This window comes from Mustela lutreola, chromosome 4 (assembly GCF_030435805.1).
Source record: "Mustela lutreola isolate mMusLut2 chromosome 4, mMusLut2.pri, whole genome shotgun sequence".
Classification (NCBI taxonomy): Eukaryota; Metazoa; Chordata; class Mammalia; order Carnivora; family Mustelidae; genus Mustela; species Mustela lutreola.
The window spans coordinates 145,705,884-145,729,123 of NC_081293.1; the positions used below are offsets into that span (position 1 = coordinate 145,705,884).

A 23,240-nucleotide genomic window follows, 5' to 3' on the forward strand; every position below is an offset into this window, starting at 1 on the left:
TGGTCATTCTTAAAAACCTAGAGTGGTTCTGAATCAGATTTGTGTTTCTGGTTTTCAGCCTCCTCTCCATGCCCATCCATACCCTCAACCCAAATAATATTTGACTGAAACCAGAAATGTTCTCTCTTTATTTGCTACATTAGGGATTTCAGAGGGAATTCTGTTCACCGAAGAAAGAGAAAATCAGGCCAGTTCTGAGAAACTAAAAATACAACTATGCAAAATTGTTTTCAGAATGGAATTCATTGGCATTTGTTTTTATGCATGACAACCCTTTAAAATATAGTGTTGAATCAAACTGTGATTCTGACTTCAATAATTTTTATAGTACATTTATGAATATTGACTATAGATTTTTTAAAAAAGATTTTATTTATTTATTTGAGATACAGTGAAAGAGAGCATGAGAGGAGAGGTCAGAGGGAGAAGCAGACTTCCTGCAAAGCCAGGAGCCTGTTGCAGGACTTGACCCCAGGACTCCGGGATTATGACCTAAGCCGAAGGCAGTCGCTTAACCAACTGAGCCACCCAGGCACCCTTGACTATAGATTTTTTTTATGTGGTTTATATCAAACAGATCTAATTTAAATCCCTATAGCATGATAGTAACATTAATAATTATAATGATAGTAATATTTATTGAGCTCATAATATGTACCTGACAGTATACTAAATTATTTTCTCTTTTAATTCTTATCATTACCTTTCAAAGTGGGTAGTATTGACCCCATTTATAATATAGCAAGGACTTATCAATTCAATGAAAATTAAACTTACCCTTAGGAAGAAAAATGTGTTAGTCTGCACTCTTGATGAAAGTTCTGGGGAGACCATGGGCTTTGACATACCTGATGCCTTCCTCGCCTTCTCTCCTTCCAAGGCCTCTCTTCTCCTTGCTGGTGCCAAGGCTTCATAGTGAGAACTGGATGGCAGAATAGTGTGACAAGGGATTGGAGTTCTTGGGTTTATCTGAGATGGAGAGAGTGTGGAACAGAGATGAGGGGGTAAAAAGAAAGGGAACCAAAGAGTGAGAAGGTGGGAAGATTTCCATAGAGATGGGGCTGGTGCTGCTGCTGATAATGATGATGGTGATGATTATTATTGTTATTTTTGTGTTAAACTTGGGTTCTTAGCTTAAATAAACAGTGCTGGAGAGAACTCAAGAAGCAGAAACGGTGACAGGCTGCAACCTCCCTACGAACTGGTAACGAGAGAGAGAGAGGATTACTCTGGACTTGCACCAGCTGAGGAATTAGGGGTTCAACTTCAGTTTCATTATGAATCTTGTTTTTTTTTTTTTTTGAAAATTGATTTTTATTTTATTTTACTTTTTTTTTTTTTTTTTTTTTTTTATTTGACAGAGAAGAAGAGACATCTAGAGAGGGAATACAAGTGGGGAGTGGGAGAGGGAGAAGCAGGCTTCCTGCTGAGCCAGGAGCCTGATGCGGGGCTTGATCCCAGGACCCTGGATCATGACCTGAGCTGAAGGCAGATGCTTAACAACTGAGCCACTCAGGCGCCCCTCATTATGAATCTTGATTGGCAGGGACTTGCCCAGGGACATCTCTGACATCACCGTTTGGCAAACAGACCATAAATGCTTGTCTGAAGTCACTCATGTTGTCAGGGGCAAAGCAGGGATGCAAATCCATGACTCACTCAATTCAGAGTACTTTTTTCTCTTCGTTACACCTTCCTGGCACTCTAGAGAATGATTTCTAGCATGAGGCTTCATGGGGGTCACGACGAGTGTGTGTGACCACTATACCTGTGTTTCTCAACAGTTCTAGTAATCCTCCAATTTTAAACCTGGTAATCAAATGTATTTTTTTAAAAGATCTATTTAATTTATTTGGGAGAGAGAGAGCACACATGCAAATGAGTGGAGGGGCAGAGGGAGGAGATCTCAAGCAGACTTTCACCAGTGCAGAGCTCACTGGGGGACTTGTTTCCATGATGCTGAGATCATGACTCCAGCCGAAAGCAGGAGTCAGGCACTGAGCTGACTGAACCATCCAAGTGCCCCTAATCAAATGTACTTAAAAATATTTTTTAAAAATTATGTATTTTAGAGAGTGAAAAGTATGCTTAAGAATATTAAATATTTAATTTATTGGATATCATCATCATATCATTATAATCTGGACTTTTTTCTGACATTTTATTTTACCCTCTGGCACCAAGAAATTATGGAACAGATGATGCTTTACTTATAATCTTCACATATTTTGTTTTGTTATTATTTTGTTTTCTGAGTGTCATAGAGAAGTACATTGCCAGGTTTTTAAACTGTTTTGTAATATCTTGGATTGTACGAGACACCTGTAGTAAGCTGAATAGCGGTACCCTATACAACATATACATCCTAATCCTTGGAACCTGTGAACGTTACTTTTTTTTGAGAGAGAGAGAGAGAGCAAGAGCAAGCTTAAGTATGTGGATGAGGGACGGGCAGAGGTAGAGGGAGAATCTAAAGCAGGCTCCATGTCCAGCTTGGAGTCTGACACTGGGCTCCATCTCACAACCCTGAGATCATGATCTGAGCCAAAAATCAAGAATTGGACACTTAACCGACTGAGCCACCTAGGGGCCCATGAATGTTACTTTACAAAATGGCCCAAAAAGGGACCTGGCAGTTGTGATTAAATTAAGAGTTTAGTGATTGTTCTGATTATCCTTAGGTTATCCAAATGGGCCTTAAATACACTCATGTATGTCCTGATAAGAAGGAGGCAGAGGGACGTGTGACACATAGAGAAGAGAAGAAAGCAATGTGACCCTGGAGGCAAAGATTGGCGTGATGTTACTACAACCAAGACAATACCCACAGCTACCACAGGCTGGGCAGGGCAAGAAACAGATTCTCCCCTAGAGCCTCTGGTGGGAGTGACTGTACTGACACTTTGATTTTGTTTTTTGAAATTTATGTTGGACTTCTGGCCTCCAGAACTTCTGTGAGAAAATCAATCCTGTTGATCCAGGTCTCCAGTTTGTGATAATATGTGATGGCGTCTCGAGAAAATGAATACAACACCATGGAGAAGTTTGAAACTTCATCCAACATCAGTCCATGAAAAAGAGAAGGGCAGGATGCAGGCCTTCTTTTTCTGCCCAAGCTGGGGCACTCATTGACCAGGAACAATTCACATACTGCTAAAATGAAATCTCTATTAGACCTAGAGGCGGCCCTTTCCCAGGTAGAGTGGAGGCTCCGATGACGAGCCATTGGGGGCAGGATGGTCCCCTGCTTAGGGATTCTTGGCAGCAAGGAAATGGTCTATCTCCACAAAGACAGAATTAGTCTTAAAGAAGAGATTAAACATTATTGATTTTGTTGTATTTTTTTTTAATTGGAATACCAGCATACAAGTTATTTTTATAGGTTTTTCACTTTGAGCAGACCAAAATAAAACATCATCTTCCCCAGAACTTAGAAGAACTTATGTTACTCTTTGACTGGATCTAGATTTCATCCCATCTCTTATTGTTATCTTAATTCAAATACAATTAGAAAATTGCATCAGTGATCTATATTATGTAGGGAATTGTTGGTAATTATGTTTGGACAATGGATTATTTAAGATTTTCCTTTTATTTAGCTGTATGAATAAATGCATCTACGATTATGATAACTTAGAAATTTTTAAAGTTATTACTGGTATGCCATACTTAGAAAAAATGAAATTAATTTTTCTTTACATTAACAAACATTTTAATCTATATGCTTATGCCACTGGATATATATATATCCTGGTTCTTTCTATAAATATCTCTAGTAGTAAATACCAAATTAAAAACAAAGCTGTTTTGTTGACATAGCATTTAATTTGGAGGTCACTTATATTTTGAATGGAAAGTTTTTAATCAAGTAGCTACAGTAGAATTTGACTTCCTGTTCCTTTATAAAACTAAAATTCTCAATGAGCAGAGCTTTGCTTTAGAATAAACCAGCCACTATGAAAACAAGCTTCTTCAGCTGGTGGAAAGTTGTGTGCCCTGATTAGCAAGCAACCCACCCTAGGCTTCAGGCATTTTAAAGCTGAAGCACAGCTTCTATTGTTTGGTAATGAGTATTTTGCAGAGTCCTTTCAAAAGTAAACTGTATTGTTCCCTTGCTAGTTGCAGTACATCTGACTGAGGTGATTATGGTTTGTTAAAAAGCACTTTCAAGACTGCAGAAAAATTATCTATTTGAAAAAAGATTCTCCACCCCCTACAACTACTGATAAACTTGAAAGCCTGGAACGTCTTCTGAGCACCCTAGCAAGGGCTTTAAAATTATCTGAAAATCCTGCCTCTGATCCCAGGTGCGTAGAGTCTAAAAACCCATCAGAGCCCACAGGCAGTGCTCTGTTCTGAGCTGCTCATTTGGTTGGGCACAAAATTTTGCATAGTAATAGTGTTTAAAATAGTAATAGTGTTTAAAACTTCGGTGTTCAGAAAGGAATATTAAGTTCTAATATGAAGTTATAACATTCAGGACTAACATCCCTGAATAAATAGAGAAAGTTTTCAACCCTACAGGGTACTTGTGGTCTCGATACTGAGACAGCCTCCTTCATCATAGTAAAGGTTAAACTGCTAGGGCATTCAGAGGTGCTTTGCGTTTTTTGGTGGAGAATCTGTAGCACTCTCAGAGTGCTGGGGGGGTGCATGGAGTGGGCTTGGAGCTCATCTTTAACTTCTTTGCATTTTAATATATCCTTTATTCTTAGTTACTTGTGTCATTTCATTATTACTAATGTAAAATGACCACAGCCCTGGTCTTGTTCTAAGATACTATTTAAAAAAAAAAATATTTGCCTTATAGACTTTAAATATCATGTAAGCAGAGTTTTGAATACAGAAGGCAAATATTGGATAGGGCCTACAATACTCTATCAGTTATCGAATCATGATTTTGATGAAGTTTTAGAATATAAGTGAGGTTTGGTGGGGGAGCTCCGGAGCCAATGACCAAGAAAGAATTCTTGAGACAACTTTGGTGCAAAATGGTGGTTTATTAAAGCACGGGGACAGGATCTATGGTCAGAGAGAGCCCTTGCACTGGGCTGTGAGGGGTTGCAGATTATATACAGTGGGATTGGGGGGAAGTAAGGAAAAAAGGAGGGTTTGAAAGAACTTTAGTCTGCTAAAGAGAACCTACAAGATACTAGAGGCCTTGCCATTGTCAAGTTAAGGTGGTTTTTCCTTTTAGTAAGATATTAACAGTAAGGTCCTTCATCCATTTTGAGTCTATTTTTGTGTGTGGTGTAAGGAAATGGTCCAATTTCATTTTTCTGCATGTGGCTATCCAATTTTCCCTGCACCATTTATTGAAGAGGCTGTCTTTTTTCCATTGGACATTCTTTCCTGCTTTGTCGAAGATTAGTTGACCATAGAGTTGAGGGTCTATTTCTGGGCTCTCTATTCTGTTCCATTGATCTATGTGTCTGTTTTTGTGCCAGTACCATGCTGTCTTGATGATGACAGCTTTGTAATAGAGCTTGAAGTCCGGAATTGTGATGCCACCAACGTTGGCTTTCTTTTTCAATATCCCTTTGGCTATTCGAGGTCTTTTCTGGTTCCATATAAATTTTAGAATTATTTGTTCCATTTCTTTGAAAAAGATGGATGGTACTTTGATAGGAATTGCATTAAATGTGTAGATTGCTTTAGGTAGCATAGACATTTTCACAATGTTTATTCTTTCAATCCAGGAGCATGGAACATTTTTCCATTTCTTTGTGTCTTCCTCAATTTCTTTCATGAGTACTTTATAGTTTTCTGAGTATAGATTCTGTGCCTCTTTGGTTAGGTGGGATTGAGAGGGAGACAAACCATAAGTGACTCTTATTCTTACAAAACAAACTGAGGGTTGCTGGGGGTAGGGGGGTTGGGAGAAGGGGGGTGGGGTTATGGACATTGGGGAGGGTATGTGCTTTGGTGAGTGCTGTGAAGTGTGTAAACCTGGCGATTCACAGACCTGTACCCCTGGGGATAAAAATACATGTTTATAAAAAATATAAAATTAAAAAAAAAAGATATTAACAGTAAGATAGTTGGGAGCTTCATGGAGGCATTGTCATACTCCTGCTATCATCTGTCCTTATCAATGAGCTTTAGGTTTAAAAGAAATTTAACTTCATTTCCATTTCTCTTGGCCTCAGCCTCCCTCAATTTTATGGAGGGGAGGATGATGTTAGGGCTTTAGGAACTGAGTTACGGGTCTTTGGAAGTTAGGCTATTGATAAGAAAGCTTCTTATCAATAGGATACTAGGACAGGGGTGCCTGGGTGGCTCAGAGGGTTAAGCCACTGCATTTGGCTCAGGTCATGATCTCAGGGTCCCGGGATTGAGCCCCACATCGGGCTCTCCACTTGGCGGGGAGCCTGCTTCTCCTCTTTCTCTGCCTGCCTCTCTGCCTACTTGTGATCTCTCTCTCTCTGTCAAATAAATAAATAAAATCTTTTAGGAAATCACTAGGACATTTGTAAACTGAGGGAGACTCAGGTCTTGCAGGATTGTGATCTCTACAAGTTAAGTATTTGTTTTTCCTTTAGGGCAGCCAGGAATGCCTGAGGAATGTCACATATATCCCATGGTGGGGGGGTTGGGGATGTCAGCTTCTGCTTTGTCCTCAGCTTGCCTTCTGTTCTTCCACCAATTTCCCTACACAAATCCTTTGTTTGTTTCTTTTTCTTTTTCTTTTTTTTAAATTAAAGTTCTTATTTATTTATTTGAGAGAGAGAGAGAGAGAACCCACAAGCAGGGGGAGGGGTGAGGGATAAGCAGTCTCGCTACTGAGCAGGGAGCCTAATGCAGGTGTGGATCCCAGGCCCCTGAGATCACCACCTCAGCCAAAGGCAGTTGCCCAACGGAGCTAGCCAGGTGCCCCCAAATCCTTGGTTTCTTTTTCTTTCTTTCTTTTTCTTCTTTTTTAAGATTTTGTTTTTTATTTGACAGAGACACAGCGAGAGAGGGAACTCAAGTAGGGGGAGTGCGAGAGGGAGAAGTAGGCTCCCTGCCGAGCAAGGAGCCTGATGCAGGGCTTGATCCCAGGACACTGGGATCATGACTTGAGCTGAAGCTGGACGCTTAACGACTGAGCCACCCAACCGCCCCAAATCCTTGGTTTCTTAATTTTCAAATTGATCCTAGTCTTTCCTTGTCTCGGTATTTTCCCTAAATTCTAATTGAGTAAAATCAGAATTTTACTATCTGAAGAATCCCATCCCCTATCTGCTGTCTGTGCAGGAGTTACTCTTCTGTTGCTTAGAAAAAAATGGGGCTAAGATACAAAGAACCCACAGGTCTAAGGTTGTCCTCCATTTCTGCACCTGTTCTATGGGGCTATGGAAGGGATTTGGAAGTACTTTCATTTGGCCTAAAAACGTAACTTAATTTGACCCAGTGAAACTCTACCTTAAAAAATAAGGTGCTTGGAAGCACCTTACTCAGAGGAGTAACCCACAGGGGGACCCCTTACCTTTCCTATTCTTCCCTTCCTACCCTCTCTGGCAGTTCTCATTCTTACCTTTGAGGTTCTTCTCCTTTTTGAAAAAAATGCACGTTTGAACATTAAGTGCATTGGAGTCGTAGGCACTGTCCCAGCCCACTTGAGAATCTCTTTTGTTGTTACTGGGATGAGGTCAGCATCACCACGAAGAATTTTGTTGTTCTTTCTTCATCTTGCAGGGGAAATAGTGTTCTGTTAATTCTCCAGCTGTTTCTCTTCTTTGAGCAGAAGGGACAACTGGCCTTATAGTTTTGTCCTTTGGGGGACCAGCTCATCCCAGGTGAATCTGAGAGCCTCCCAGCTCACCCTGTCCTCTGCTGCTCATCTCCGGTGGCCCATAGGGCCATTGACTTCTACTTCCCTTGAAGAGGAACCCACTCATTCTTCCTCCTCTACCCCCTGACACACACCCAAGAGTTTGACAGGTCAACAGTATTCTGTTTTATGCTCACGTCTTGTGGGCCAGCTCCTCCTGGCCCCAAGTCTGTGGAGCAGACCTACACCGGCAAATACTGCACCAAGCTGAAGGGGCCTTTTCTGTTAAAATCTCCCATTATATCAGCAGCATGTGCAGAAGCATTGGATTTAGTTGTTGGCTATTCAATTCCACCAAGGTCCTTCAGTTCCATTCTTTGTTCCTTTAGATTTATAGAATGCTTGTGGAAATATTTGAAAACTCTACCCTTTGCTGCTTTCTCACTCAAAGGTAAGTTACACAAAAGCAGGGAGTTTTTACCCCTCATCTCTTGCAACCTGGTGTATTCTATGCACCTAGACTTACCGATTTAAATGAATAAATGTCTATAGTGGCATATTTGCATTTTGTAGCAAATACTGCTAATATTTTTTCCCCCCAAACCTGGACAAAAAGGTCCTCAAATAGATCGGGAGATGGAGTTAGACTGCTTCTTAACCCTTGCCATACAACTGTCTACAGTTGTTAAGACACTTTTGAAAAAAACTCCGTGTATTATGTGGTGCTTGTGGTCAACTTCTTATGAAGATGGCGTGTTATATAAGAGTTCTGTTTATTGGCGGGGATGACAGAATCTGTTTAAATTACCATGTCAAGATGTTAAGTATGTAAGTGAGATGATTTGTTACTGTAACTAAATGAAAACTGAAAGGAACTTAAATTAGTTTAGAGGAAGTGAGTTTCCCTTTTATTTTACCTATTAATTTTGTGCACAGTTTGGCTGTGCATGATATGAGCTTGTCATAGCATGACACAGACATTTTCTTGCATGTGGCAGATAACCACATTAGAAGAAGAAAAAGGCCTTGGTTGATATGACTTCCTGGTAGTACCACAGTCTTACATTGCTGATTATATTTATGCCAAAAACCAAAATCTCCAAACCCCCAAATCTATCCACATGGGTCATCTAGTTTCAATTTTAATGACTTTCAGACTCTTCAGTGGAAAGTAAATAAGCAAAATAACAATAGGAGTTTTATTGAAAAAAATTCGAAATAAAAAGACCTTCTGGTTATGAATAATACATTTTTTAAAGAAAATTTGGAAATTAAAAAAAAAAAGGCTAAGAGATAAGATCATTTTTAAATACCAGTTCTCGGGGCGCCTGGTGGCTTAATGTGTTAAGCCTCTGCATTCGGCTCTGGTCGTGGTTTCAGGGTCCTGGGATCAAGCCCCACATCGGGCTCTCTGCTCAGCAGGGAGCCTGCTTCCCCCCTCTTTCTCTGCCTGCCTCTCTGTCTACTTGTGATCTCTTTCTCTCTGTCAAATAAATAAATAAATCTTAAAAAAAAATAGCAGTTCTCAGAGGGCTCCATTAACATACTGATGTGTTTCCCTTTTCTCTGTTAAGGAAAGTGAAGTCTTCTGAGCTTCTTGTCTACTATTATTGACTCCTGATTTCTGTGACTGGCTCTCCTCTGTTTCACCAAGTCAGAAAGCTTGGGGGTCACCTTTGACTTCCCCTTTCTCTCACCCTTTTATTATTTGACCCTGTTGGCTCTCCTGCCTTGAATATTCCTGTGCTCCCTTCTCTGTGGTCTACCCCCAATCCTCATATCCCACTCTCTTGTCATCTCTTCTTTGGAATTCTGCAGCAGCTTCTTACCCATCTTCCTGGCCCTGCTCATACCCTCCTCTGCTGAGTGCACCATTCTGACACTCACATTTTTTTTTTTCCAATGTTAGCTTGATCAGGTCATATTCTTATTAAATCCTTTCAGAGGCTCCCACTGCCCTCTTCACAATCTGCCCTGTTAACTCCTAGTCCACTCCTTGCATTTCTCCTCCCTACCTTCTCCTTAGCCATCACCTCAGTTGGCTAGCAGTTCCTAGAATGTCCTCTCTCTTATTTTTACATTGTTCACCAATGTTGTTCTCTGTACCTATAATACATTTCTTCCAAACTTCTTGAAGTCTCAAATCTCCTAAAGTCTAAAAAGTTGAAACAGAATGGCATGGCAGTGCTGAGTGTTTGTTACAAATACATGTTTTGAATGAAATCTTTCTGTTTCTCCTTTAGAACTTAACCTTGTCATCACCAACCTTGGGACTCTCCCTATCCACAAAGACTAAAGTTTCACTCATTTTGTATTTCCACAGTTTATGGCTGGCACTTAGTCAATGAGAGATCCTAGAACATCTATGAGTATGTCAGGTGAAAATTGTTGAGAAGCAGTGTTTTAGGTGGATTTCATTCAAAGAGTCAACAGTATATATTGGCTGTCTATCATATGTCAGGTCTTGTTCTCTGGTTCCTATGAATTAGATGGATGGCATCTTCACTTTCATGGACATTGTAGTCTAGCAGTGGGAGACACACACCCAGTAAGAGGCAGTAAGAAGCACACACCCAGTAAGTAAGATAATGTTATTGGAGATAAATAATTTGAAGTAATAAACCAGGGTGATGTATGGGACCGAGAGCAGTAGTTTGCTCTTAGACTGACTGAATGGGAAGGGCTGTGCTATTTCATACATACCATTGTACCCTCCAGGCATCTGTCAGTCATACTGTAGCTTAACATCGATCAGTAGTGGGAGGTGTGCATGTTATGGGGCTGAAAGTAATATGGTTAAATGATTTTTTGGAAAAACAGAGGGTATTTAATTACAATTTGAAGGAAACATGATAGCATTCAAATAATTGAATGAATATACGACATAACAGAGAGATTTTTGGATTACCAAAAGAAGAATGAAGTAAAGCAATAAATAAACTTACAGAGAGGCGTATCTCAACTCCCTGTAGAGAACACCTTTTAAATGCCTATAATCTACTTATCACTGGAAGGATTTGTTGAGTCTTTGATAAAGGATATTTTTGGGTAGAGGTGATCTGTGTGTCAGAGGTGAGTGGGGAATTTCATCTAAAGGAGAAAAAGGCAGCCAGGATAGTTTCAGAGGTCCCTCCTCCATTGAGTTTAGGGAGCTTGACCTAGGAACTCAACCTAGGTACTTGAAGAGGAAGTGATCCTAGCCAGAAAAGGAAGACCCCTCAGAAGAAGTGGATAAGAACAAGAGATGACATTTCTCTAGAGAAGGAACATGTAGAAAATATGGAAGAATGTTGATTCACCAACCCAAGTTTCTTCATGCTGATTGGTTGGAGAAAAGGGAAACAGAAGGAAAAAAGATTATGAAAGGGAAAGTGATTCTGGAATACTGTAGGTAGCAATGCTCTACATAAATGTGAGGCATCAGTTAAAGAGATTAGCTTTGATTGGCTGGAATAATTCTTAAGTCACTGTTTCTTAGATGAAAGTTCTTGGTATATTAATACTCCAAATAGTATTATATAAATTAAAATAAACTGGAATTATATGTTTATCTTTTATTTTAAACATAATAATGGCATAGCTTCATGTTTGATATTCAGAAAAAAAATTTTTTTTTAATAATTATTCATTTGACAGAGATCACAAGTAGGCAGAGAGGCAGGCAGAGAGAGAGAGGAGAAGCAGGCTCCCTGTGCACAGAGAGCCTGCTTTGGGGCTTGATCCCAGGACCCTGAGATCATGACCTGAGCCAAAGGCAGAGGCTTAAGCCACTGAGCCCCCGAGGTGCCCCAGATATTCAGAATTGTTGATTGAAGTATATTATCTGGATTCAGGCTTGGCTAGGTCCAGAAACGAACAAAGGAATATGTTTTTCTTTAGAGGTGTTATGATTGCTTTTTATGTTGTGGTTGGTATTTTGGCAGGCTCAGGTATTAAACTTGTGCCACCCAGAACTAAATATAATTAATTTAACTTTCTCAGGCTTAAAAGAAATGGATCTTGGCTTTTTAGAGGTTAAATAAGCTTTATGTTAATAACAACTGTAACATAATGCTTTTACTCTCACCAATCATATTTATTATACATTATTCTTAGAATTTTTTTTCTAGCAAAAACAATTTAGTGCCAGTATTTTAAGTTACAGATGCTTCCTAGAAAAAGAGTTAAAGACTTTTAGTCCAGGAGGAAAAACAGTCAAAATGGAAAACCCCCTCATTTCTTATATTTTCCTAAGAAGCGGAATAGTCATTTCCTAATCTTAATGCCCTCAGGGAATTAGAGAATTGCCACTTAAAAAAGATAAAAGTAGGAACTGAAACATGTTCAATAGAAGTATAAATCAAGGGAACATATTAAACCACAGAAAGGAGATTTCTATTTTTCCTTATTTGGGTCTCTAGCAAATAGGCTTATTAATTCATATTGATGGAGGATTTTGATGATGATAATTAGAATATCATTTCATCTGGCAACTTATTTAAACACTGTATTTCTAAATGGACCATCTCAATTTTTGGTGTGAAAGGTGACAGCATATTTATTATGGTCCATTTCATAAATACCCACTTACAAATAGACTTCTTCACACCTGGGTGTGCCTATTTGGAGACATTCAGAAGAAGTCCTCCCAACGTGAATTACTTCTTGACTTTCAGAGGTAAGATGAAATTGCTTAAAATGAAAATGAAAACAAAAATCTGCTTACTTCAGTGTACATTTGGAAGGTTACAAAAATTGAGTCAAATATTGATATATCCTTTTTGGTATTTTTGTCATTTAATTGGCAAGTTAATAGGGATGCTTACTTGGGTGAGATCATTTTCTGTGAACTTGGGGAGAATTGAGTTGCCCCTTTGCCAGTGGACGTGTGGGAAGCACATCATTGAAGCATATGTTATCTATTGTAAAATATTTCAGTAATGGAGAAAAATATGAATAATAAATTTAATAATAAATAATTTAAATAATAAATTTAATAGTCTACACATATGTCCTATCAGATCTTTACATTTTATTCTGTTTACCTCAGGACTTTTTGTTTTATGAAGTAAAGCATTTAAGATGTATTTGAAGGGCTCTGTTCATTTCAGTCACTCAGAGATAGCGACTGTTGGGGGTATGGTGTTTATCATTCTTACCCATTTATTTATTTGTTAGCCATAATATATCTATCCATAAATATTACCATATCATTTTGTATGTTCTTGAAACTTCTACAAAGGGTATGCTATATAAATAATACTTGAGCTTGTTATTTCACTAATTTACAGTAAGTTTCGAAATGTATTCATGTTGATATATCTAGCCAAAGGTCCTTTTTATTACTCTAGAGTATACTTTTATTTTATATTAGTATAGTATTTATATATTCATTCTTCTGTTGATGAACATTTAGATTGTTTGCAAAATTTCTGTTCTAAGTAATCTTGCTATGAACATTCTTGTGATTTTGCCCAACCAGTCACATGGGAGAATTTCCCTGTGAGAGTAATTGCTGGGTCATTTATTAGTTTTGTATTACTGCTGAAACAAATTGCCCAAACCTGCTGGCTTCAAACAACACAAATTTATTTTTTACAGTTATGGACATTAGAAGTCTGACACAGGCCTCGGTGGGCTAACACTCAGGTGTTGGCAGAGCTGTATTTCTTACAGAACCCCTGGGGGAGAATCTGGTTCTTGCTTTCATAGTTTGTAAAGAGTTCGCAGTTTCTTTGGATTGTGGCCTCATTCCTCTGCTTTCAAAGCCGGCATTGTTGTAGCTCTCTTTCATTCCATGGTCACATCTCCATCTGACTTTCTTCTGCCTCGGTCTTCCACATTTAGGATCATCACTATTGAATACATTGAGGCCACCTGAATAATTGGAATAATCTCCCTATTTTAAGGTTACTTTATTGGCAAACTAAATTCCATCTGCAACCTTCACCCCATTTGCTATGTAACATATTCACAGGTTCTGGGAATTAGGTCATGAACATCTTTGGGGCATCATTATTCTGCCTCCCACAGGTCATAGGGTGCTAAAATCTTCCTCTTGACTACATAGTTTTAAGTTTCTATTCTAAGTGGTATGTGCTTAGAATATACTCTCTGAAATGTAGAAATCTCAGTTGTTTCATATCCTTGCCAACACTAGGATTATACAATTTAAAAATGATATCCTATTTGATGAGTATGATTGGTATCTCATTGAGCATCTTCTCATATAGTCATTGGCTGCTGAAATTCTCCCTTCAGTTCATTGCCCATTCCTTTCCTGTTCCCAAATTGTTCTTTTTTTGTTTTGGTTTGGTTTCTTACTGATTCATGGGTGTTCTTAAAATATTCCTATTCCTAATTCTTTGTTGGTTATTTGCATTGCAATATTTTTTCCTCAATGTGATTTATCTTTACCCTTTTTGAGAGCTTCTTTGATTGCACAAGGGTTTTAATTTCAAAGTTGACAAATTTTGTCTTGAAGAAACACTGTCCTCTCCCTGAAGTCATGAAGATATTCCTTTTTACTTTTTAAATGTTTGTGCAACAAAGTGAATTGTTCCTTTTAATATTTTTTTGTTTTGTTTTGTTTCCAGATGTATATGTTTCTGTATTTGTGACATGTAGCAACACAAATCTAATTTATTGGGTTGGCTCAGTTTTATATAGGCTGTGGCTGTTGAGAACTATATAATTGAAAGGTTGATGAGTTTATGAAATTTTATTGCTTAGAAGAACTTCAGGGGGTGATGTAGTTTAAAACTAAGGCCCAGAGAGACAGGGAGCCCCAATTCTAGAACTACTTGTATTGATACAGTGAATTTCATCAATACTGCATTATATTATTTTCATGGCTGAGGAGTCTACCTAACCTTGAAGAGAAGTTTTACACTATTGCTAGATAACTTAACTCTTGTGCTCAGTAAAAAAATGGATGCCAGTTTATATCCAAGAAAATAAAACAATATTTTCATAGTCGAAATTTTCATGAGATGGTAGTACATTATTTTATTTGTAACTTTCTTTTTGGTCAGAAGCAAGGAGTGGTTGATTCCTGTGACTATAATGCTTATTCATCCTTCAGTGATGACTGCATGATTATAAAAATAACTAGACATCAGTTTTGTTGAGAATCACCTATTTTCCCCAGAGTCCATATCTTCTTTTGGAAAGCTTCTGTCACTTATATGCCTTTATTGTGGACCAGGTTCCAAAAGAGAAACTTCCTTTCACAGAATCTCTCAACTTTTCTGTCTGAGTACTCACCCACATCACTACCTGTACCACATACTGGCCCTCTTCCAACTCACTGAACATGTTTATTTTCTCAATATCACTCAAGTCTCAGACTTTAAGCTCAGGGATAAAATTAAGTGCATTTCTGATGCCCAAAATAAGCATCTCAAGGATTTTTCACTATTTTTTTTCTTAAAGGAGTGTTGCAGAGGAACTTAAGAGTGAATGACAGTTGACAGAAGATGTGGTTGCCCGGCAACTGGCAATTTAAATAACTAGGAGCTGATATGATTTACCAACCTGATAAACAGCAAGGACTTTAATACAATCTTAAGGACTGCTACAGATGTTGCATTGAGCTATTTATATATGTTGATCTGTCTCAGTCTATTTTAATATGTGGGTATATATATACATATATATGTGAATATTTTTTCCTGCAGAACTGGAATATGAAAGCAAAGGCTGCATCTCTTCCCCTATGTGACATTAATAGAAATTGCCTGCAGTAAAATGAGTTGGTTTAGCCCCTTTGTTTTTATGCAGATACTCAGTGTCTAAGGAGGATTTCTTACTCAGAGGAGATAAATGTCCTGTGGATTGAGTGCAGAGTTTGAGTTCTGAGATTGTATTTATATACTCAGTAATTATTAACTTATTTTGGCAAGTTTTGTTATTTGAAACTTCTCTCTATTTTTTGAAATGGAGTAGGAATTGGTCTTTATTCTTCATAGGAATAATGAGGTTTAATAAGATTGGCTCAGAGTCAGTTGGATTAATTGATCAGTGTGTTTTGCTAATGGGATCAAGTCTCTTGATCCTATCATGAGCCCCTAGCTTCCTGGAGCAGGTCAGTCTTCATTTTGGCTAAAGTCAGCCTACCCGGCCCTCACTGGAAGTCTCTCACACAGTTCCTCTTAGGGATGGTAGGAAACCTGTGACCCATCAGCAATAATAGTGTCACCATCCAGAATACCCTCCTGGCGGGAGTCAGCACTATCACTTTGTATATAAAGAACATGGTGTACTTGAGAAGCAGTCTGTTTAAAATTCTGTCATCTTTTGGGGAATGGAATGTGCTGCATGAAACAAACTACCAACATCCTGTTAGGAGCACAGAGCTTGAGATAACTTGGAGGGTTATTTTAACACTGAAAATAATTTATGGTATGGAAATACAAATACCATTTTCATCACGAAATAGTTGAAGGACACAACAAGGTAATTTTAAAATTGTTTCTTGACGCTATTTACAATTCACTGAGGTTAGGACTTAGGAAACTTCACAGGAAGGAGGACATGTTGGCCAACTGTACGTGTTTGAATAACATTCAGTACCCTAAAGCTGTATGCCAGCTCTTCCAAGGCACCTTCTCCCTTCTACCTCTGAAGTCCAAGGAAAGCTTCCAAGGTCCTTTGTGCTTGTGATGTCCTGTTCCTTTTAAGAAATGATGCCTCTTAAGCCTGCAGTGTTTCCCAGTTCCTGGGCCACTTTGCAATGCAGGGGCCCTGACTGTCAGAACGATATCTCACATTGACTGAGCACTGTGCTAAGTATTTTAAATATACTGTTTTTTTGTCCCTATGAGTAGGTCTTAGAGTCAGCAACTTACTGGGAGCAAAAGGAAGGTCAGAGTAGTAAAATAATTTCCCTGTGAGAACGCAGTAAGAAAATCAGAAGGGTGCAATATGCATTAAGGTCAATCAGACTGTAAAGCCAGTGTACTTGTTCACCATGTTACTCTCTCTCTCTTTGTTTTGTTATTTTATTTCTTAATTGTTCATATATGTGGTGGTTCTCATGTTTTAGCTCAGTTAAGAATCATTGTGGAAGCTTGTTAAAAACACTGTTTCTGGGCCTTTGTCCCAAAGATTCTAATCTAAGAGGTTCTTAGATCAGTGCCAAGTATCTGAATCTGCATTTTCAGGGGAGTCCTTGGATCACATCACTGGAGATCCTGGGTGTGAAATTTGTGAGGCAGGAACTATCCGAGCTACCTTCTGGGCTCTGTACTGAATCTTCCTAGTGAGCACCTAGTAGGTACACATTACATTCAAGCATCGTTAAAACTGTTGTAACAATGTGGCATGAACCTCAGTTGACCTTTCCTATTTTTTTTTTTAAAGATTTTATTTATTTATTTGACAGAAGAGAAAGCAAGAGAGAGCACAAGCAGGGGGAGCCACAGAGGGAGAGGGAGAATCAGGCTCCCCACAGAGCAAAACTCTAGGATCATGACCTGAGCTGAAGGCAGACACTTAAATGACTGAGCCACCCACGTACCCTGAACCTGGATTCATCTTAACCTGAATATAAATGCGAGGTTTGTGTCAGAAAAGTCAGTAATAATTGGTAGGGTAAAGTTCAAGAAATGATGTATTTCTTACATATCCATGTATTCTGGAAATTGAGGGGTATCCTAAGATATCAGTGTGTATTCAAACAAAGCCTCTGTAGAGAAAGAAAAAGCCTAGGTAAGAAAAGAACCCAAGAGGGAAGGAACCGAGATAAGTCTTAGGTATAAACTATATTTCTTTGGGAGGAGATAAGAAGACGAAAAAGATGGAAGGTGGGAGGTTGGTTCATTAGTTAAGGGGGGGTTTCTTCAGAAAGAGGTCAACAAAGTAAATGACTTGTTCAGTTGGAAGAGATTCTGGAGAAGGCTAGTAGAAAAGAGGGTCAAAGATAGAAACGGAATCAGTGACAATGTGTGTATTGATTGGGAAGATAGCCTGCACACCTGCCCAATTCTGGCAGTGGCCCTCGTGGCTCATGGCTCATCCTGTTTTCCTTCTTCATTGTGTGGGGAATTCTGCTGCTGTCATTTCTTCCCCTCAGGTGCATGTCTGTCTGGAGATACGTCTTGGCTGGCTTAAAATCGAATTGACCACCAGCAATAGATAGAACAGTGGGTAAGATTATTTGTGAAATCCTCCTCAAAATAGGGGGAGAGGCCTTCGAGTCTACTGAAGTTCCCAAGGTGATCTGTTGAAACAATAGAAAAGTTCTTTTTAGGACTTATACAGTGCTAGGGACTATACTTCCTGTTTCCGATTTCTACAAAATGATAATGGTTCCTAACTTACTGTTTTTGATATGCTTATGCTTTCCTTTCCATCAATAGCCAAGAACTGATTTAAAAAATATCTTCCCAACATCAGTCAGTGAAAGATTAAGGTAAATAGCATATATTCACAAGCAAGGGATGACACACTGTATTTCCATAGAATGCGCATTTGCTTACTAAAAGAAAGAAGCAAAGAAACTAGAAGAGCTTTAGTAATTAGATCCCTGTTGTAACCCTAGTGGAGTGAGAAAGATTAATAGCTGTGCCTCAGAACTGTTCCAGGGTGAGAGACACCGTGTATCGCAGATTCCTCCTGGGATGGAACTTGGCCTGAAGTAAAACGCAGTTCCTATACTAATAATGATAATAATCGTCAACATTTTTGTGACTTTCTCCTTACCGATGACTTTTTTTTCCCCCAAGCCTCCCAACGACCTGGTGAGTTAAATAATTCATGTTTAAGCATCTGAGGCTCAGAGAGGTTAATTGACTTCCATACCACCCAGCTAGTGAGACATTTTACATGGGCAATTTGCTGCATGAAGGGATTATCAGATCTTCAAGAGGTGAGTTGCAGCATTAAAGAAATCACAGACATTAAAAAAAAAAATGTATTCAATATTGAAGTTTGGAAAAGAGAACTGTGTTAATCTAAATTGCAGTGATAGATAAAGATCTTTTGTGTTTGGCTAGCTGATCATAACCCGTGCCTCCACACTGGCAAGGGAGTAGACCGGGAGCCAGGTTCTTTTAAGCATGCTTGATCGGGCAGTGTTCTGCAGGGAAGGTTATAGTGTAAGAGTTACAAAGCCCTCCTGCTGCCCAGGTATCAGAGGTTGTCTGTTACAAGTTCCTTCACTTCGACTATTACTTCCTTTTCACAATTCTATTTTGGACTTCTGTCTCGTGCGTATTTACAGGTAGACAAAGCTCTTTTTCTAACAACCCTTTTGCCATGACTGAAAAGGAGCCTTGTATGTCCTGCAGTTTCTGGGTATTGTGATTCTAGTTTTAAACTCAAACTGATGATAATGGTGGCTGTGACTCCCCTATTCCCTATTGTCCAAGGAGGGAAGTTGCAGGTAGGGGCTTTCAAAGATGATCCAATAAAAATTAGTGCAGTAAGAGTTTTTGATAAAATGGTTCTCATTATATAGAAGCCATTTAGGATATGCCTTGGGTACTGGAGTCCCTGGGGCTAAACCCAATGTTTTTGTTTTTGTTTTTGTTTTTGTTTTTTAAAAAAAGCAAGCCTTCCTGAGAAAAGGTCTGTTTTATTAGTGTAGGTACTGTAGTTGGCAGAACTTCTTATGGAATGAAATAATCAGCAGACCACTCCTGATTGTGATATGTATTTTTAGATGTTACCATTGAGTTATATTTATAGTATAGACTACTGAATTCCATCTTAAATATGCAAAATGCATGCATAACTAACCTCCCAAGCTGCATTCCCTGCTCTATATTACACCTACATTGTAGCCTGTGCTTAAATGGCTCTCCTAAAAGTCTTAGAGTGGGGCTTATTTTTTTCTCTCAAAATGTAAGCACGGAGAATCCATGTGAGATGTGTGGCTCTCTGGGTGACACGTTCTGTTCTTAGCTGTGCTCAAAGGTGAAGTCAGCAAACATCCGGCAAGCGGGTGGGGAGTGAAACCAAGCAGGTGGGGAGTCTTGCATAGGTAACTGCCCAGAGACCAGAATGAACCAAAAGGAGCTGATGTGCCAGTGTTTACCAGTGTGTTGGTGATTTGGAGCACCCAGTGTCTGCTGTGGTATCAGGTGAGGTTAAATCACGTGACTTTATCTTTAGTGTGGCTCTCGTTATGTCCATCAGTTTCCCAGTCCTCAGAGTCTCCAGGGTCCTGTTGCTTAAGACAGCTTTAAATATCGTCAGGAGCATTATTTGTACAGTCCTGCTTCTGTTACTAGAATTGAAGGGGAAAAAGGATTCTTAAATCTCTATATCCCATTCTCTTATGTCTTGGTGAATAGTGGTTTGGTTATTTTGATAGAATTGTGGAGTTTATACAGCTTGTCTAATAAAGAAATGGATTTCCTTGAGAAGAGAAAAAGCTGAGGCTAGTAAGGTGAAAAGCTGAACCCTTCCAGAGATCTGAGAAATCACTTCAGTCGAAAAGCCTAGAAAATGACGGTATCTTGGATAATAATGTCACTCATAGGAAAATTTGTTTTTTGGTGTATGGTCCCTACCCCTGATCCATGAAGGTATCCACCCCATCTGGGTCTAGTCTTCCTAGGTGGTGGCCCAAACCGCAGAGTACTTTTTTTCTGTCTCAAATCCAAGGACTTTGTTCTAGTCCTTCAGAGCTTCATACTAAAACATTGAATGAGTCTGCCCTAAAGCCAGGCAATTATAGATTCATTTGTTTAGCCCTTCCCCTTTGTCGACTCATTTATCAAGTATTTATTGTGGATCTATATGTTTCAGGTGCTGTGCTAGGTGTGGGGATTACTGAGATGAACACAGTACAACCCCTGAACAGAGGAACATAGTCTTAGGGTGGATAAAAGTACTTGGCTAACATAAGAGGGGTTATTATTATCTAACCCCAGGGGTGTCCTTATGGGTATGGTACAAGGCACCATGAATATAGATGAGGAAGCTGACCTTTTACTTGGAGTAGCTGGTTAAGAATTCTCATTGAAGGTGGTCTTAAAGAATTTGGTCCGGGAGGTAACGAAGAGGAGATGTTAGTATCCTTTGCAGAAAGAGGTACTAAAACATGGAAATTTGAGTATGAGTGGTACTACCCAGGAATGATTAGGACACATAGTCAGCCAATGTGCTTCACTAGAGCCATTCAGGTCGTGTTTGTGTTGATTATTTGGTGCCTGTGTCTCAGCCGTCCTTGATAATGTTGAACATTATGACAGGCTGCGTGGAGACACAGGACTTATGTGTGAGGCAAAGAAGGAAGGAGAGAAAGTGGGGTGGGAAGAAATGAATTACGAAGGAACATGAATACCAAGTGGAGAATATGCAGGTCACTGAATTTTATTCATTCATTCATTGATTCAGATGGTCCCTAGAGGCAGGGATGTCAGACAGAAGGCTTGATAAAGAATCTAAAATGAATAATTACTTGGGGGGCACCTGAGTGGCTTAGTTAGCTAAGTGTCTGACTCCTGGTTTTGGCTCCGGTCATGATCTCAGGGTCATGGGATCGAGCCCTGCATTGGGCTTCTGCCGCTCATTGGGCTCTATGTTCAGTGTGTAGTCTGCTTGAGATTATTTCCCTCTCCTTTTCCCTTTGCCCCCTCCCCCAATGCTTGCTCACTCTCTCTTCCAAATAAATAGATAAATAAATAAATTAGAGTAATTTTCTAGTGTTTTCCTCTAAAGATGAAATTATGACAAAATTTCACATTCTGAGGCATAAGAGAGAGACTGTGGGTCTGATGATACTCAGTGCCCGGGCACAGTAGGTTTATTAGACCAATAAGCTCTCTTACAGTAGATGTTAGGAATTGAGTCAGCTCATGGAGCCAACCTACTCTTTAGTGGAACTGAGGCTATAATTGTTCCAACTAAGAAAAGAAAGGACCTGCAGATGAATGTAAATGTCTTTGTAGACTGAGCTGTGCATTATAAGTTGCCTTATTTCTCAGAAAGATATTTTAGAGAGATATAGTTTTCGTTAGTTACAAAATTACAAAAGCATTTTTTTATTAACATATGTATTATTTGCCCCAGGTGTACAGGTCTGTGATTCATTAGTCTTACACAATTCAGAGCTCACCATAGCACATAACCTCCTCAATGTCCATCACCCAGCCACCCATCCCCCACCTCCCACAAAAGCATTGTTTTCTTAGTGACACATTGTCCAAAATAATACCAATTGTCCATAAGGAGAAAAAATATGTAGTAAGAAGCTCAGACTGTAGTTAAAAAACCAAAAAAGATTGTGATAGGACTATGAAGTCTAAGGTCATGAAAGCTTAAACTGTGAGAGTTCATGTAGACATTCATTCCAAATTTTCTATTTATTTATTTATTTATTTTTGTGACTGAGTTCAGTCTATTCAATGGCTAGAAAGGTTCTTTAGTAAAGGAGACTTGTTACTTAATGAGTCATTACTGAAATTGTAATGTGTAGGTAGACACAATCTTGCTATTTAAGCAGGTCTGCTAGAGTGGCCTGTAATTTGTTGTGATGCTACAGAGAACACTTGGCTAAAAGTCAGAAGACCAGCCCTTCCATATTACCACCTACCTGTCTGTGACCAAATCCCTGAAACTCTCTAAGACTTCAATTCCTCTTCTGTAAAATGGAAATAATAATGGCTTATTAGTATACTCCAAAGGACTGTTGAGAAGTTCAGAAGAGATCATCCTTGGGCAAATTCTTGAGGTCTGCAAGGTTCTGCTGATTTGCCACATGATTTCTATGGAACAGGTAATGGAGGTGGAATGGCTAAAGGACCTATGGAAGCAACCCCACAGTGCTGTTAATGAGAGCACTGTGGGCTGGGGCACTGTCATGTGCTAGTGCCCTCTCTTTCCCTGGCTGCATGGGCAAGCTAGGGCGTTGCAGGATGTCAGCCCCTTGGACTTTTGTACCATCCCAAGATATTATAGCAGTAACTTACTTCTAGGCAGCTGAGCAACTTCCTGTCAGGACTGATCTTTTTGAAGCAAGACTCCTAGTTCCCTATTTTGGATTTGTGTAGCTCAAAGAATAGCTTCAGGAACCAAAATAACTATTCTTGGATCTCAATAGGTAAAAGATTCATAGCAGCAATTTTGCTCTTGCTGTGCTTGTGTTTATCTCCTTAAATGTTCATGTATATATTTTTACAGCATGGACAAATTAATGTGCAAATTAATTGAAACTATTAATTGAAAGCAAGTATCTGCTTGGATAATTTGTACTCACAATCAGTATTACTTGCTTTTTTCTTCTTTTTTTCATTTATCTACCCACTTGAAGGCCAGTTTCCTATTATTTCCACATCAGGCTTATCGTAAGAATGGCTAATGTACTACGGGAAAATTTCCCCATTCTAATAAAATAGTGTGTTTCTCTGTGGCTCATTTGGATAAAGAAGTATGGCAAGATTTAAGAATAAATAGCCCATTCTCATTGACAGATTTTCTCCCACTGACTCCTCTTACTTTTCTAAGCAGCTTAAAAACTGTCCTAATTTGTGTAGAATTCTGTATCAGTTTTGTCCCT

At 39.0% G+C, this 23,240-nt stretch overlaps 1 protein-coding gene across 13 annotated transcripts in view; it reads left to right on the forward strand.

The window, feature by feature from the left end:
* The window catches only part of HDAC9 (histone deacetylase 9), a 940,182-nt gene that overhangs the window by 46,240 nt on the left and 870,702 nt on the right, over window positions 1-23,240 (forward strand). Inside the window, exon 1 of one of the 13 annotated variants that reach the window (XM_059171293.1) lies at window positions 17,100-17,292. The exons of the other annotated variants lie outside the window; for them this stretch is intronic. The gene's annotated coding sequence lies outside the window, so the exon portion shown is untranslated. Of the gene's footprint in view, window positions 1-17,099; window positions 17,293-23,240 lie in introns of those variants that run through there. 13 annotated transcript variants of the gene reach the window in all.